This window comes from Equus asinus, chromosome 21 (genome assembly GCF_041296235.1).
Source record: "Equus asinus isolate D_3611 breed Donkey chromosome 21, EquAss-T2T_v2, whole genome shotgun sequence".
In the NCBI taxonomy this organism is placed as follows: Eukaryota; Metazoa; Chordata; class Mammalia; order Perissodactyla; family Equidae; genus Equus; species Equus asinus.
The window spans coordinates 86,730,542-86,745,343 of NC_091810.1; the positions used below are offsets into that span (position 1 = coordinate 86,730,542).

Sequence of the window (14,802 nt, forward strand, 5' to 3'; positions counted from 1 at the left end):
AAGGCATTGGCTGTGGTGGTACTGAAGGATAAGTTAGGTAAAGAGAGGGAAGATCTTGGCAAGAGAGAAATTGAAGTGATGGACCCCAAGGTTAGGGGTAGATTGGGAAGGAAGTGACTAAATGAAGGGTGAAAATAGAAGGAAATTCTAAGTATCAAGAGGGTAGAAATCTCAATGTGGACAAAGATCAGATGCTGTGGGAGGAGCCCAGTGAGAGCAATGGAAAGATGGGATGGGTGGTCAGAGTACAAGCACAGTTCAGGATGTCAGAGTAGAGGAGATCCAAGTGATAACAAGGGTATGGCCCGTGTAATGGCCGCTGGAATAGACGGCTGAAGTGGAGAGGAGATGAAGGCTTCTTGAGTTATGGAGATCAAGACTCTGAGGGGCAGAGCACGGAATAGACCACCCAGGAGGATAATGAAGTCCCAAAGAATGACAGCGGGGCTCGGCAGAAGGGAAAATCTCTGCCTAGTGCATTGGTGGAATCTTGGGACAATCCACTTTGAGAGACTGGGACCCATTCTCCTCCCACCCTCAATCCAAGGGAGAATTTTTGTAACAGAACTTTCTCCCTTCAATCAACAAACTGTATCATAAATTAGCTGAAGTCTGTAGACTTTAAACTAAAAGCAGGAGGACACAGTTCGATAAGAGGTAGGGTCTAAAAGCAAGTGTTGTGTTTGAAATGTTACCTCTCAAATATGTCTTACACCCACCAGCTTCTCTCACTTTGCATGTCCCCTGGTCTCTAGTTTGAGCTACCACCACCACCTGCTCTTCTAATGAACTCTTACTGATCCTCCTACACTCACACCCCTACCCAAAAAATCTCTCTCTGAACTTCAGAGCTGGTTATCTCCTACCACATTAGTGGTTCCCAAAACCCCCCTCCCACAGAGGCATCTTATGGAGATGTGCATATATAGCAGAAATGAAAGGAATTTCTTGGTTGAAAGGGGATGGGGCCTTTAGGGACCTTGGTCCATTTAGCCTCCCCCTCACTTGGCCATCCATGTCCCCATGAGTCTTTATGCTTATTTTTATGTTTACTTACATGAAACAAAAGACTGTGTAAGAAGAATGGCAATAACATTTGACACAAAATAATAAAGCAGGTACCATCCCATTAAGGGTACAGTATGGTGCAGTAGTTACAAATAGGGGTTCAAGATGTGGGCACTGGGTTTGAAATCTGGCTCCTTCACTTCCTGTGTGGTCCTCCTAAATTACTCATCTCTTAGCTCCCCTTTTTCCAGTACAGTTAAATGAGAATAATAACAGTACTTAATAATTGTTCATAACTTACACACCTATCAGCCCTTGCTAGAAAATTCTCAGGCCTCCCCTCCCAGCAGTGTCAAGAAGATACTGGTAGCTCTGCTAGCTCTGCAGAATGGGATGTGCCCGCCAAGAGGGACCCAGTTGGGTGGTCCTCTTTCCAGAGCCCACTGATGGCTCAGGGGGTTAACCCTCCACTTCTGGCCACTTTGGAGGCCCCAGACACCAGAACCACCATAATTGCAGATGATGGAAGAACCCCTGGAGAAACCTTTACTTGACCTTTCTGAGAGGTTCTTCTCTGACTCTATTCCCCAAAGCCCAGGGCTGTCAAACCTTGATCACCTCACCCCACGACTCATCCTGGCAGCTAACAGAGCCACTGCTGTTCAAAGGCTGAAATTTACTCTCCTCTCAGCATCCTTTCTCTTTCTGTGATTTCATGCCTGCCTCTTCCCTTCTGTCTTAGTCAGCTCAGGCTGTTCTAGCAAAGTACCACGGACTAGGGAGCTTAAACAACAGATCTTATTTCTCACACTTCCGGGGGCTGATAAGTACAAGATGGAGATGCTGGCAGATTTGGTTCCTGGTGAGCCCTCTTTGGCTCGCAGATGGTCGCCTTCCTAGCATGTCTTCACATGGTAGAGAGAGGGAGAGCTCTGGTCTCTCTTCCTCTTCTTACAAGGACACTAATCCCATCATGGGGTCCCCACACTCATGACCTCATCTAAACCCAAGTACTTCCCCAAAGCCCCACTTCCAAATACCATCGCGTTGGGGGTTAGGGCTTCAAAATACACATTCGAGGGGATACAACCATTCAGTCCATAACACCTTCCCTTCATCTTCCTTTTTTCCCAACCCCTCCATGGGGGGGCTAATAACCTCCACAAAAGGGCTCAGTTATGAAACCCCAAATTCTTATGAAAACTAACAAAAATACACAGAAATAAAATCACATCTCATAGAGTGTAAATGTGCAGTGGGAAAAGCACAATCTAAAGTCACAAGACTGGGCTGGAGCCCAGCTTGGCCACTAGCTTGCCCTGTGTTTTGGGGTCTCCTCAGTTGAGCCTATTGTTTCTCCTGTGATATAAGAATAATAATACTTATCCCAGAGAGCTTTTATGAGGAATTAATGGGTTAGTTCACTTAAAGTGCTTAGAATAGTGCCTGGCACATATTAAGTTCACGATACATGTTTTCATTATGTCAACGTCATGAGTGAGCTATGCGACCCTTGGTGATGAATCAACACAAAAAAGTGAGGGGCAAGTGGCCAAGGTTAGCCCATCCCTGACTCCCACATCTGGAGAACATGGGCTCAGGAGGCCAAACTTGCCAGCTGTCTTAGTTTGAGTTGCCCCAGAAGCAGACCCTGAGCCAAGCGTTGGAGAACAAGGCGTCTACAGTGCTCTAAGCTGTACACACTGCCGAGAATGCTCAGCGTGAAAGCTCCAGGGGTTTCCATCAGCAAAGGTGAATGTCTGCGTAAAGAACTCTACATGGCCCTGATACACTGATGCTGCACCTTGAGTGTTCCATGGCACACTCTTTACAAGGCCAGAGGGGGCAGGTGAGGAAGGGGCCAAGCAGGAAGAGAGAGGGCCTCATATTTGCTGGGCACCTGCCACGGGCCAGCGCTGTGCTGGGTCTCTGCACCTCATGGAATCCACAGCCGGCCCGGCAAGCAGCAGTGAAGGGATGGCCTTTTCCCCTCCCCTCATCAGCCCTGGGAGCCAGCCAACTGAAGGGTGACAATTGATTCATCTCAGTGCTGTTGTGACTTGAGTTCGTCTGCTTACAAATGAGGTTGAACAGCGTTGCGTGTTTATTGCTCCCCAGCTTTCAGTGCGTACATCACTGCCTTCCTCAGCACGCACAGACCACTCCTCTCCTGTTTATAACACTGTTCTCCCGGGAGAGCCGACTGCTGATCTCAGATGTGGTTTTGAGGAGCCAGCTGTGTTCCAAGGCAGCTCGTGCTCACCAGAGAACCAAAATCCAAAGGGCAGAGAAGAGAGGTAAAGGCAGCAGTTTCTCCAGGGCCTTTGGAATGGACCCCCGCCATCCCTGACTCTGAACTTGGCGAAGATGGAAGGCAGAGGCAGGGCTGCCTGTGCTTATCCTCCACTTACAACCCCCCTCCCTCCACTCCCTGCCCTGCCCCGGGCCGGAAGCTGACCTCCAGGGACTGCACAGCTGCTCCTCTGCTCCCGCTTCCCGGTGAGTCTGGCCAGTGAAAGGCACCCTCATGAAAGAAGACAAGAGGCAGAGTTAGGGAATTCTCCCATCGCACCCTGTGCTGGGTCCCTAGGGCTGCCACAACAAATTCCCACAGACTTGGATGGCTTGAAACAACAGAAACGTATTCTGTCACAATTCTGAAGGAGGAAAGTCCAAAATCAAGGTGTTGGCAGGGTTGTTCCTACTGGAGGCTCCGAGGGAGAACCTGTTTGTGCTTCTCTCCTAGCTTCTGGCAGTTGCCTGCAGTCCCTGGTGTTCCTTGGCTGGGAGACACATCGCTCTGACCTCTGCCTCCATCTTCACATGGCATTATGCTCTCTGGGTCTGGGTCTGGGCCTGGGTCTCTGCCTTCTCTTGTCAGGAGACCAGTCATATCGGATTAAGGCCCACCCTAATATCCTCATCTCAAACTGATTACATCTGCAAAGACCCTACCTCCAGTAAGGTCGTGCTCACAGATACTGGGGTTAGCATTTCAACGTATCTTTTGGGGGGACACAATTCAACCTATAACACAGCCCCACCTGGCCACTGCTCTGGCTCTGGCTGCTTCCTCTCATCCACCACCTCTATCTAGCAGCCCATCTCTCACAAGGACACCACTCCCTCCCCGAACCCTTTCAGGACACAGCGCTAGTATCTGGAGCCTCACCATCTTTTGTCCTTACCCTGCCACACGTATGTCCATGGTTCCTTCACTAACCGCCCCCTCCCCCCCCCGTCAGCTGCACTCTGAGTGCCCACAGCCAAACTGTGAAGTCGAGAAGATCCAAAAAGGGCCTCACAAGAACCATGTGGGGAGTTGGCCCTGTGTCTCTGGTGTGGGACAGGTGCAGAGACAGGTGCAATACCTAGGTCCAAAGAAGCGTAAGAGACACGGCTGAGGTGGCCCAGGGCCAAACTGGTTTCCATCAGCAGCGGGGCAGAGAAGTGTGCTGTATTTTACCCCCGGGCATTGTTATGGAAGCTGAATGGGTCATTTTGAAAAGACCAAGGCTGCTTTCCATCTCAGGACAAGGCCACCCAGCAGGTGAGAGCTTTCCTGCCCCTCAGCTTCCATCTAACTCGGGAGGAGCAAGAGGCAGTCTAGGGATGAGGGTGAGGTGGTTAGAAGAGCAATTCAGGGAAAAAGAGAAGCTGACTGGAGATGCTGGTTACACCCCAGCTGCACCTCCCCAACAAGGTCCCCATCCTGAAGTAGGCTCAAAGCTGGGGAAGTTTAACCTGGAAGAAAGTTCCGAATTTTGGGTACTGCTCTGGAGGGAACATTGTAATTATTAAGAGAAGACTGCTTTTGTGATTCAAAGTGAACAGAGGATGCTTTTCCCTAAGAGCGACGAGAAGAATTATGGAACTTCACTGCGATTTCATCCAAGGTGCAAGGAAGTATGGTCCACAGAGCAGGTCTGAGGGGACAGTGGTGGGAAAGAATAAATATATAAAAATACTGGTCTCCTGCTTGCCCCCTGATAGATTCTACTCATTCTATATGCTTGGTAGAAGGAGCTAGAGCTAGAGATATGAACATAAATACACATCAAATAAAATCAGAAAAGAGGAAGTGTAAATAAAACTAAAAGATGAATCAAGGGAGACAGCATACATAAATATGGAGTTCTCAGGGTCAGACACTGGTAAAAAATTGGACTGCAAATATGGCTCTGAGTTTCCTGGCAGCCAAAGCAAGACAATCAATTACAAAATTGAATCTGTCCACAAAAAATAAAGCAGAGTAGTTTTCCAGATGAAACAATGCCTTTCTTGTACTCAAGCCCTAAATTTTTCATGTGGCTCTTCAAACAAGGTCCACTGATTTAGTGGACAATATGCTCACCAACAAGCTATGACAAATACCATAGAAGGTCTCGCCCATCAGTTTCTTACACCATCCATCAAAGGAAGCCAAGCGCAGGGCAGAAAAAGCAGGTTAGTGGGAAGCTAACACAATGGGGTGCCGGTAGAACAGTGCACACCTGACGGATTTCACAAAGTGGGAGATGGGGGCAGCAGGGGCAGTTGCAGGGACCTACGCCAGCAGTGGGGTCATCTTTCGTCATCCACTTTCCTCCATGCCCAGGAAGGAAAATCTATCCATCACTCGTAGCGAACACTGGCACAAATGGCCTAAGCTGCTTGGCTGGCTGAAGCAAGCTCAGGCTTTGCAGGTACCCAGAAGGCACCATGTAAAAGAAGTCTATTTTCTTTTTGAGGCGAATTTTTAATTTTTTTCCATGTTTTGATTCACAAAACACAATCAGGAGCTCATTCATGTTCATTCCGGCTGCAACTGAACACTCAAGATGAATGGTGTCAGCAGACGGAATGATGTCCCCACAAGATTAGATATGTGCATCCTGAAAGGCTGTGTTTCCTAAGTATAGAGCTATTCTAACGAGGAATTGATCTGGATGTGCGAGTATACTGTTATTCAAATAACTTTCAGACATAACAGAGCTTAAAGAAAAATGCCATTTTCTACCTCAGCAGAGCATGTAATGGTTTGTCACTGCAAGTAAAGTTTAATTTGTACAAAAGCTCCATACGTCCTCCACAGGCCTCCCTCTCTGGGACCTCCTTTCTCCTCTCTGCCTGCCTGTGAAGTTTTAGGAATGAATGACAGACAGGAGAAAGGACAGACAGCTGGGCAGCACCCAACTCCACTTAAACCAAAAGAAAGACCAAAGGTGGTCTTCAGGAAGAAACGCGCAAACCCTGTGGGCATCGCCATGGTTGGGAAACCAGTAAGAGTCAGCCAGAGAGAGAAGCAGCAGGCGGCAGGCAGTGGGCGGCGGAGAGTGCCCGGGGCATCCAGCCTGAGAGGGACTGCAGAGCCCCGGGCGCAGGGGGCTTTCAGGGACTCTGAGAGGCTGCATGTGGGCGGAGGGTCCTCAAGCTCCCAAGGGCCAGGAAATGGGACCGGAGTGATGGGTCCAATCTCAAAGGGCCGTCCTTATGTGACCTGTGGAGAGGTTTGGGTTTTCTTTCTCCTAAAGGTGACGGGAGACAGACCAGGGAAGGCCTTTGAGCAGAGGACTGACACTGACCACAGACTGTCAGAAAGCTGGAACGAGCATGTCCCCAGACAGCAGCCTGACATCTAACATACCAGCTGTATCACACACTCCAGCACAGCATCACTGTCCATGTGGTCATTGTTTACAAATGTCTCAGGTGTGTGACTTCCTCCCCAGGTGGGTTGCCAGCTGCCAGAGGCAGGAGCCACGTGCTTTTCTGAGTCCCCATGAGTCCTGGCCTCACAGCTCACGCTCCACCAATGGATCTCCCACCTCCTAGCACACGAGGCCTTGGGCCACCCCCCAGCCTCGCTCCAGCATTAGCGAGTTCCGTTCCCTTCTCTAGCTCCACTAGTAAGCTAGAACTTTCTCAGGGAGCCCATGCCTTTGCTGTAATTAGGCCTCTCTCCCTCCAGGACCCCTTCCCTGGATGCACGCAGCCAGGGCCTGTGCTTGGGCAACGGGACGCACACAGGGGCTCCAGGACAGAGCGCAGCCTGCACAGCCAGACCAGCAGCCCTGTTTCTCCAGGCCAGGCAGCGTGCCTTGCTCCCCACCCTCAGGGACTAGGACTGTGTCACACCAAGCTGCAGACACACACTAATATTTGATGAAAGACTGTTTAAAACCTTTCAAGCCAATACACATGGGATGATCTTAAAAAAAAAAAAAATCTTGTGCTCAATTTGTGGTTCGGATGTGTGTGTTTATACACACATTTTAGAAGGTCTGGAAGGAAACAGCCAACTGTTACGAGAGATTCTCCTGGGGAAATGCAGGGGAGGGAGATTATTTTATTTTGTGGTGGTTTCTTATAAGAAGCATATGTTATAAAGCCATTTTTTTAAGCTAAAAAAAATCCTTCAAGGCTCAGGTCGGGCCCCAACTCCCACAGGAAAGCTCCCCAGATTCCCAGATCTGTTGTCTGGTCCTATCTCCGAACACCCCTTGAGCAGAGCAGAGACCCCCCCCCCAGCCAAGTCCCTTGCCACGTACAGTCCAATGCCACTCACTCATCTACGAGGACACAGGGTGAATGAGATTTTCCCACTTAGCTCAGAATCACAGCCCTGTGGCTGAGGGTCTTCAGTACTAAGTGCCCTTGGTTATGAAGAAAGCACCAAGGTGCTTGTTAAGAAACAACCTAATGGGGCCCAGCCCTGTGACCAAGTGCTTAAAGTTCTGCGTGCTCTGCTTCAGGGCCCAGGTTCACAGGTTCGGATCCCAGGTGCAGACCTACTCCACTCACCAGCCATGCTGTGGTGGCGTCCCACATATGAAAAATAGAGGAAGATTGGCACAGATGTTAGCTCAGGGCTAATTTTCCTCAAGCAAAAAAAGAGGAAGATTGGCAATGGATGTTAGCTCAGGGCAAATCTTCCTCAGCAAAAAAGAAAAAGCAAAGAAAAGAAACTACCTAGTGGTCCTGTAACTTTGACCCTACCACTCCACCCTCCCTTACATAAAGACTAGAAGGTCAAAGGAGGTCATTGATGGGGGAAGTCATTGATGCTTAGGGGAGATGGCTATGAGCGGGGAGGTGGGTGTCTTGGTCCAACCCCAACCAGGTGAGGAGAGCTCTTGGGGCACCACTTGGAAAGGTAGAGGATGCTGCTGAAAGGGAGCCTGGCTGCCCCTCTCCAGCCAGATGCCTGCCCCAAGACTGCCCCAGCACAGAACGGGGCCATGTGGTGCCTGGACTTCAGGAGAGAGGGGCTGCAGTCTCCTGGATGTTACCTAGAGAACTCTGAAGGTGGGAGGCTGAGCAGAGCAGCCCATGACAGCCACATGAGGTAACAGAATTGGAAGGACAAGGATGCAACTCCCATGGGCCAAGCCAGTGCCATGGGAGGAAATGGGATGTTGCCACCCCAGGGGGCAGGCTGTCAGGGCAAGGGGCCCCAGCAGGAAGAGCCCGTGTGGTGGGCAGGAGCTGAGGGGAGGGCAGGGACCTGTGACGTAAGGGGCTTCTGAAAATCCCACACAGTTACCTGCAAGAGAGCCAGCACACCCCTGCCTGTCCCTGGAGACTACCACAACCAGCCCGGTGAGCCGAGAGGGAACCTCAAGAGCAGAGCCCGTTAAGCACAAAGGCTTCGGCCCTTTTCTTTAATTCTCCCTCATCCTGCCCACCAAGAAGAGCTAAAGATGTAAAACGAATGAAAGAAGACCTACGTCACCGGCCACAGCTGAACTGGGGGAGGGAAACACTCCGGAGGGGAAAGAGGCTCAAGTGGTGGTTTGACCAGAAAGGACTGGCTGCTGCATGAATGTGAGTGTCCATTGTCAGGAGGACCATTCCCATCGCTAAAGGGACCCTAATATCACAGTGTCTGCCAGAGCTGTTGTGGGGAGGTGGGGAAAGGAATTACAACAGAGCGTGTTTGAAGGCTGTGGTTGGAAAAAAATTAATTTTTGTTTTGTACCCCAGAAATTTTAGACAATCTAAAATGCAGGTGCAGGTCAGTATGTGTATCCCCAGCAAGACATGATCTCTTGGAGGGAAAGGCTTGTGGAGCCTATGTCTGGCGTCCCGTTGGCCAGCATGAGGAGCCCACGCAACCCCTAAGAGATCTAGGTTGATCAGGGGGCAGTGATTGGATTCAGCAAAACTCACAACCCAGATAGCACTCCCATCCGCAAACCCTGGCCACAGCTAAACAATATTTAACATTTTTAACTAGAAGACCCTGCAAAGCCTTTACTATGGTGATGTGCATCTCAACTCCCCTAGAGGGGAATGAAATATGCAACTTTTTCAAGCTTATCTACCCACCAAACATTCCGATTGCTAGAACCTTTGCTGAGCAATACTTAGAGAATACTGCCCTGCGCAGCACTAGCCCAGCATCTGCCAGAGACAGCATCTCCCGACCTCCAGCCCCAAGCTGTGGCACCCTCCTTTCTCCTGTTAGCATTCTTTCATTCCAGAAACACTAGCATGTGTCCTCTGCAGCAATTTACTGGGTGCTGGAGACACAGCAGAGGACAAGACAGACGCCGCCATTTTCCTTCCGGAGCTGATGCTGTAGTGAGGGAGAGCAGTGCACACGAACAATGAATGGGCACGGAGACACAAGCAATGAGGAGCACCCGGAGCTATGGGAGCCCATGACAGGATGATCTGATGCAGGAGTGGGTGTCAGGGAAGAGGTGCCTGAGAAAAGGACATTCAAACGGAGAACCGGAGGTTGAATATGAATAAGATAGCAGGTAAGAGAGAGAAGTGAGGGGGAATTCCAGGCTGGAGAAGCAGCATGCACAGGGGCAAGAAAAACTTAGGTATTTCCAAACCCACGTTTCAACCCCTAAACCCAGTGGCACCATACACTCTGAAGGAAAAAAAAATACACAAAAGGAAAACTGCACTTTAGAAATTTCTTGAAAGTCAAAATATAAATCAGCGATCTCTTTGTTTTGCAGGAATCACTAAGACTTGCCCACATTCCCCTTCCATGCAGGGTCTATAGCCTTTAAATTACTTCCTGGCACCCTCTCTGCCAGTCTGGGCATCTAATATCTCCTCCAGTGAGCAGGTATTGATGGATGTGCCACAGTTTTCCTTTATTGTATGGTTCAATCTATCATAATGCATTTTATAAATTAGTATTCTTAAATTTCCATCATACGTCTGTGTCTTTTGATTTATATAATACAGATCTGATATATGGATCATAGCAGTAATTTATAGCTCAGATAACTAATTTGTTGACCCAGCACCAAAATGTATAAGTCACCTAGCACTTTTCTCAGTGACACAGATGGGTCCTAAATGATTCAGGTGATTTATGCTGGCAGGGGACTAATTCAGGGCATGAAACCGTGGAAAGCCCCAGCTTTCGATCGCTCCAAGGACCACTGTTCTCCTCAAAGGCCCCAAGAGGAGGATGGTCAGATGCCCTTGAACACACACACCTGGCTCCAGGAATTTACCCTGAAGGAAATAAACAGTCTAGAAGAAAGAAATGCCTAGGAGAATGCCTCTTGTAAAGCAATTTAGAATGGCAAAATGTTGGAAAAAATACAGATGTCCAGTAGTAGGAAATAATTTGACAAATTATGAGTCTTCAACTGAATGTGTATAATGTGAGACAGTGAATAAAAATGATTTCCAGAATTCAGTGGTTCTCAAACAGGGATGATTTTGCCTCCCAGGGAACATTTGGCAATGTGTAGAGACATTTTTGATTGTCACAACTGCGGGGTTCAGGTCTACTGGAATCTAGTGTGTCGGGGTCAGGGTGCTGCTAAGTATCCTATAATGCACACGACAGCTCCCTACCACAAACAATGATCTGATGCAAAATGTCAGTAGTGCCAAAGTTGAGAAACCTTATCGTACTTACATGCAACATAAGCAAGATGTTTTACTGATATTAGAGAATGGCCAGAACCCAAAATTGTATCCATGCTATAGCTTCAGCTGTAAAAACTGCATATGCATATGCACTGGGACCACAGAGGGACAAGATAAAAAGAAAGCAGGTGTATTGTTAGGAGGATGGAACTATGAGCAATTCTTTACAATTATTTTATTTTTTGCAAATGAGTTTTTTGAGGAATAAAAATAGAAAAATTACTTTATGGTAAGTGATATTAGAAAGAAAGGAGATAGATGAGAAGTAAAAGGAAGAGAGATAAAAAAAAATACAGAACTCAAACATGAAACAGCTGATGTAGGTTCACCAACCTGACTGAAATTCAGAATTCTTTATAGAGATGTTTAAACCAAAATGCAGCCCCTCTTTGTTTCCAGCAATGCTCATTATATGATATCAATATAGTGATACAATTTTCTTATGCTTGGTATTTGCATGGCATATATTTTTCTTGCTTTTACTTCAATCTGCTTATGTCTTTGTATTTCAAGTGTGTATCTTTTAAACAGTATAGGTTTGGGACTTGCTTTCTTATCCAGTCTGAGAATCTCTGCCTTTTAAACAGTATGTTTAGTCCATTTACATTTAATGTAATTCCTATTTTCTACTTGTCTACTCTGTTCTCTCTTCCTTTGTTCCTCCTTTTATTTGGGTTAATCAAGCCTTTTTTATTTCTTCATTCTATCTCCTCCATTGGCTATTTAGCTATAACTCTTTTTGTTGTGTTTGGTGATTGCTCTCATAATTAAAATATGCATCCTTATCATAGACTGTCTGGAATTAATATTACACCACTTCCTTTATAACGAAGAAACTTACAAAGTTTAATTCTCTTTACACCTCCGCCTGCCCTCATACTACTGTTGTTGCATCTGTCACTTCTACATACATTTTAAATGCCACATACATTGTTATTTTTACTTTAAACAGTCAATTGACTTTAAGGAATATAGAAAATAAAGAAAAATAGTATTTGCTATTTACTATTTCCAGTGACCTTCTTTCCTTCTTATAGATTCAAATTTCCTTCTGCTATAATTTCCCTTCCACCTGAAAAACTTCCTTAGTATTTCTCGTAGTGCTGGCAACAAATTCTCTCAGTTTTTATCTGAATATGTTTTATTCCATCTTCATTTTTTTTTTACCAGCTTATCATTATAAAAGCTTTCAAGCATAAAGGAAAGTTGAAAAACTTTTATACCATATATTTTCTATCTATATTCTATAACTGACATTCAATTATAATTGTTTTATTACATATTTGTCATCTAACCATCTATCCATCATTCACTTTATTTTTTATGCAAGTTGAAGAAATCAGTACCCTTTAAATATTTTAGCATATGTATCATAACTACAATTACTATTAATTTACATTTTTTTCTTGTGAGGTAAAATTTACACACAGTGAAAGCACAAATGTTAATTGTACCATTTGATAACATCTGACATATGCATACACACATTCAATCCAAACTTCTTTCATGATACAGAACATTACTATCACCCATGAAAATTCCCTTATGCTCCTTCCAGGCAGGTCCCTGCACCCTACCACCAAGGCAACAGCTGTTGATTTTTTTCCACCATGAATTCAGTTCAGTAATTTAGTACTTCATTCAAATGTAATCATTCAGTATACACTCTTTTTTGAGGTTTATTCTGGATGAATTTAAGAATTTATCCAGATAGTTGCATGTATCAATGGTTCATTCATTTTATTTTTGAATAGTGTTTAACCATTTTTATGTGATTTCTGTTTCTATCTCCCATTTCTTGTTCCTCTGCTCCTCCTTTCCTGCTTTCCTTTGAGTTAATTAAATAATTTTTACTGCTCTTCTTTGGCTTTTTAACTATGTCTCTTTGCATTATATTTTTTAGTGGTTGCTGTAGGGATTACAACATACATCCTTAATTTTTCACAGTCTACTTAGAGTTAACATTGTACCATTTCACGTAAAATGTAGAAACCTTGCAACAATGCACGTCCGTTTATCTACTGTGGTAGGCATAATTTAAAGACGACCTCCCAAGATACCCATCCCCCAGCTGTTGAATCAAAAACTAATCCAGGTACTGCGGTGAAGAGATTTTGCAGATGTAAGTAAAGTCCCAGGTCAGTTCACTTTAAGATACAGAGATGATCCAGGTGGGCTTGACCCAGTCAGTGAGTCTTTTAAAAGCAGAGCCTGTTTTCTGTCTGGGGGCAGAAGAGATCTGAAACAGAAGGGACTCTGAAGAGCTATTGCTGGCCTTAAGATGGAGAGGGTCACGTACCAAGGAGTGTGGACAGACTTTAGGAACTGACAGCCAGCAAAGAAACAGGAACTTCAGCCCTACAACTGCAAGGAACCAAATTGCACCAACAAACTAAATGAGCTCGGAAGTCGATTCCTCTCTAGAGCCTCAAAATACAAGCCCAGCCCAACCAAAACCTGGATTTTGACCTTGTGAGACCCAAGCAGAGAATCTAGCTGAGCCATACAGGACTTCCGACCTACAAAACTGCGCTAATAAATTTAGTTGGTTTAGTTCATTGCATTTGTAGTAATTTGCTACACACAATAGAAAACTAATACCTCCATCCTCTATCCTTTACCTTATAGTTTTTTTTACCTATTACTTTGACATATTATTACAAACCCCACAAGACAATGTTATAATTCTGCCTGTAAGCTGTCATAACTCTTTTTTTAGTTAAGAGAAAAATAGTCTTTTATATTTACCATTCTGGTGTTCCTTTCTAAATATCTCAGTTTCCATCTAGTACCCCTACCCTCCAAGCTAAAACACTTTCTTTAGCACTTTGTGTAGTGTAGGCCTGCTATCAATTAGTTCTCTTAGGGGTGTGTGTGTGTGTGTGTGTGTGTGTTTGTGTGTGTGTGTATAATCTGAAAGTGCCTTTGTTTTGCCTTCATCCTTGAAAGGCATTTTTGATGAACAAAGAATTCTATCATGACGGATTTTTTTCCAGAACTTCACAGATTTGTTCCACTGTCTTCCAGCCTCTATTTTTTTCCAGAATAAGTTAATGGATGTTTGGATCATTGTTACCCTGTATGACTGAATCATTTTCTGTAGACACTTTCCAGATTTTTTTCTTAATTTTTTGTTTTTAGCAGTTTTAAAATGATGTGTCTGAGCATGATTTTCCTTGTACTTATCTTGCTTAGTTTGATGAGCTTCCTGGCTTTGAGAGTTTTGGTTTTTATCAACTTTAACAAATTTTCAGCCAACTTTTCTTCAAAAAATGTTTCTGTCCCATTCTCTCTCCTCTCCTTCTGGAACTATAATGACATGCATTTTAGACTACTTGCTGCTGTCCCACAGGTCACTATGTCTCTGTTTAAAATTTTTCCACCCTTTTCCACTCTGCTTTGGTTTGGATGATTTTTATTGACATGTCTTCACATTCATTGGTCCTTTCTTCAGTTGTGTCTCAATATGCTGTTCCATCCAGTTAAGTGTTTTTAGATTTTTTTTGAGGAAGATTAGCCCTGAGCTAACATCTGCTGCTAATCCTCCTCTTTTTTGCTGAGGAAGATTGGCTGTGAGCTAACATCAATGCCCATCTTCCTCTATTTTATATGTGGGACACCTGCCACAGCATGGCTTGACATGCAGTGCCATGTCCACACCCAGGATCTAAACTGGTAAACTCTGGGCTACCAAAGCAGAACATGTGAACTTAACTGTTGCGCCACTGGGCTGGCCCCTCAAATATTATATTTTTTAAATTTTAGCATTTCTACTTAGTTCTCTTTTACAGTTTTTACCTCTTTTCTGAAATTCTCCCATCTGTTTACTCATGATATCAATTTTTTCCTGTAGCTTCTTTAACATATTTATTATAGTTATTTTGAAGTTCCTATCTGCTAATT

General features: G+C 45.3%; 1 long non-coding RNA gene across 1 annotated transcript in view; it reads right to left on the minus strand.

Moving 5' to 3' along the window:
* Positions 1-14,802, minus strand: part of LOC123279617 (uncharacterized) — a 47,280-nt gene that overhangs the window by 16,156 nt on the left and 16,322 nt on the right. The gene's annotated exons all lie outside the window — the stretch shown is intronic.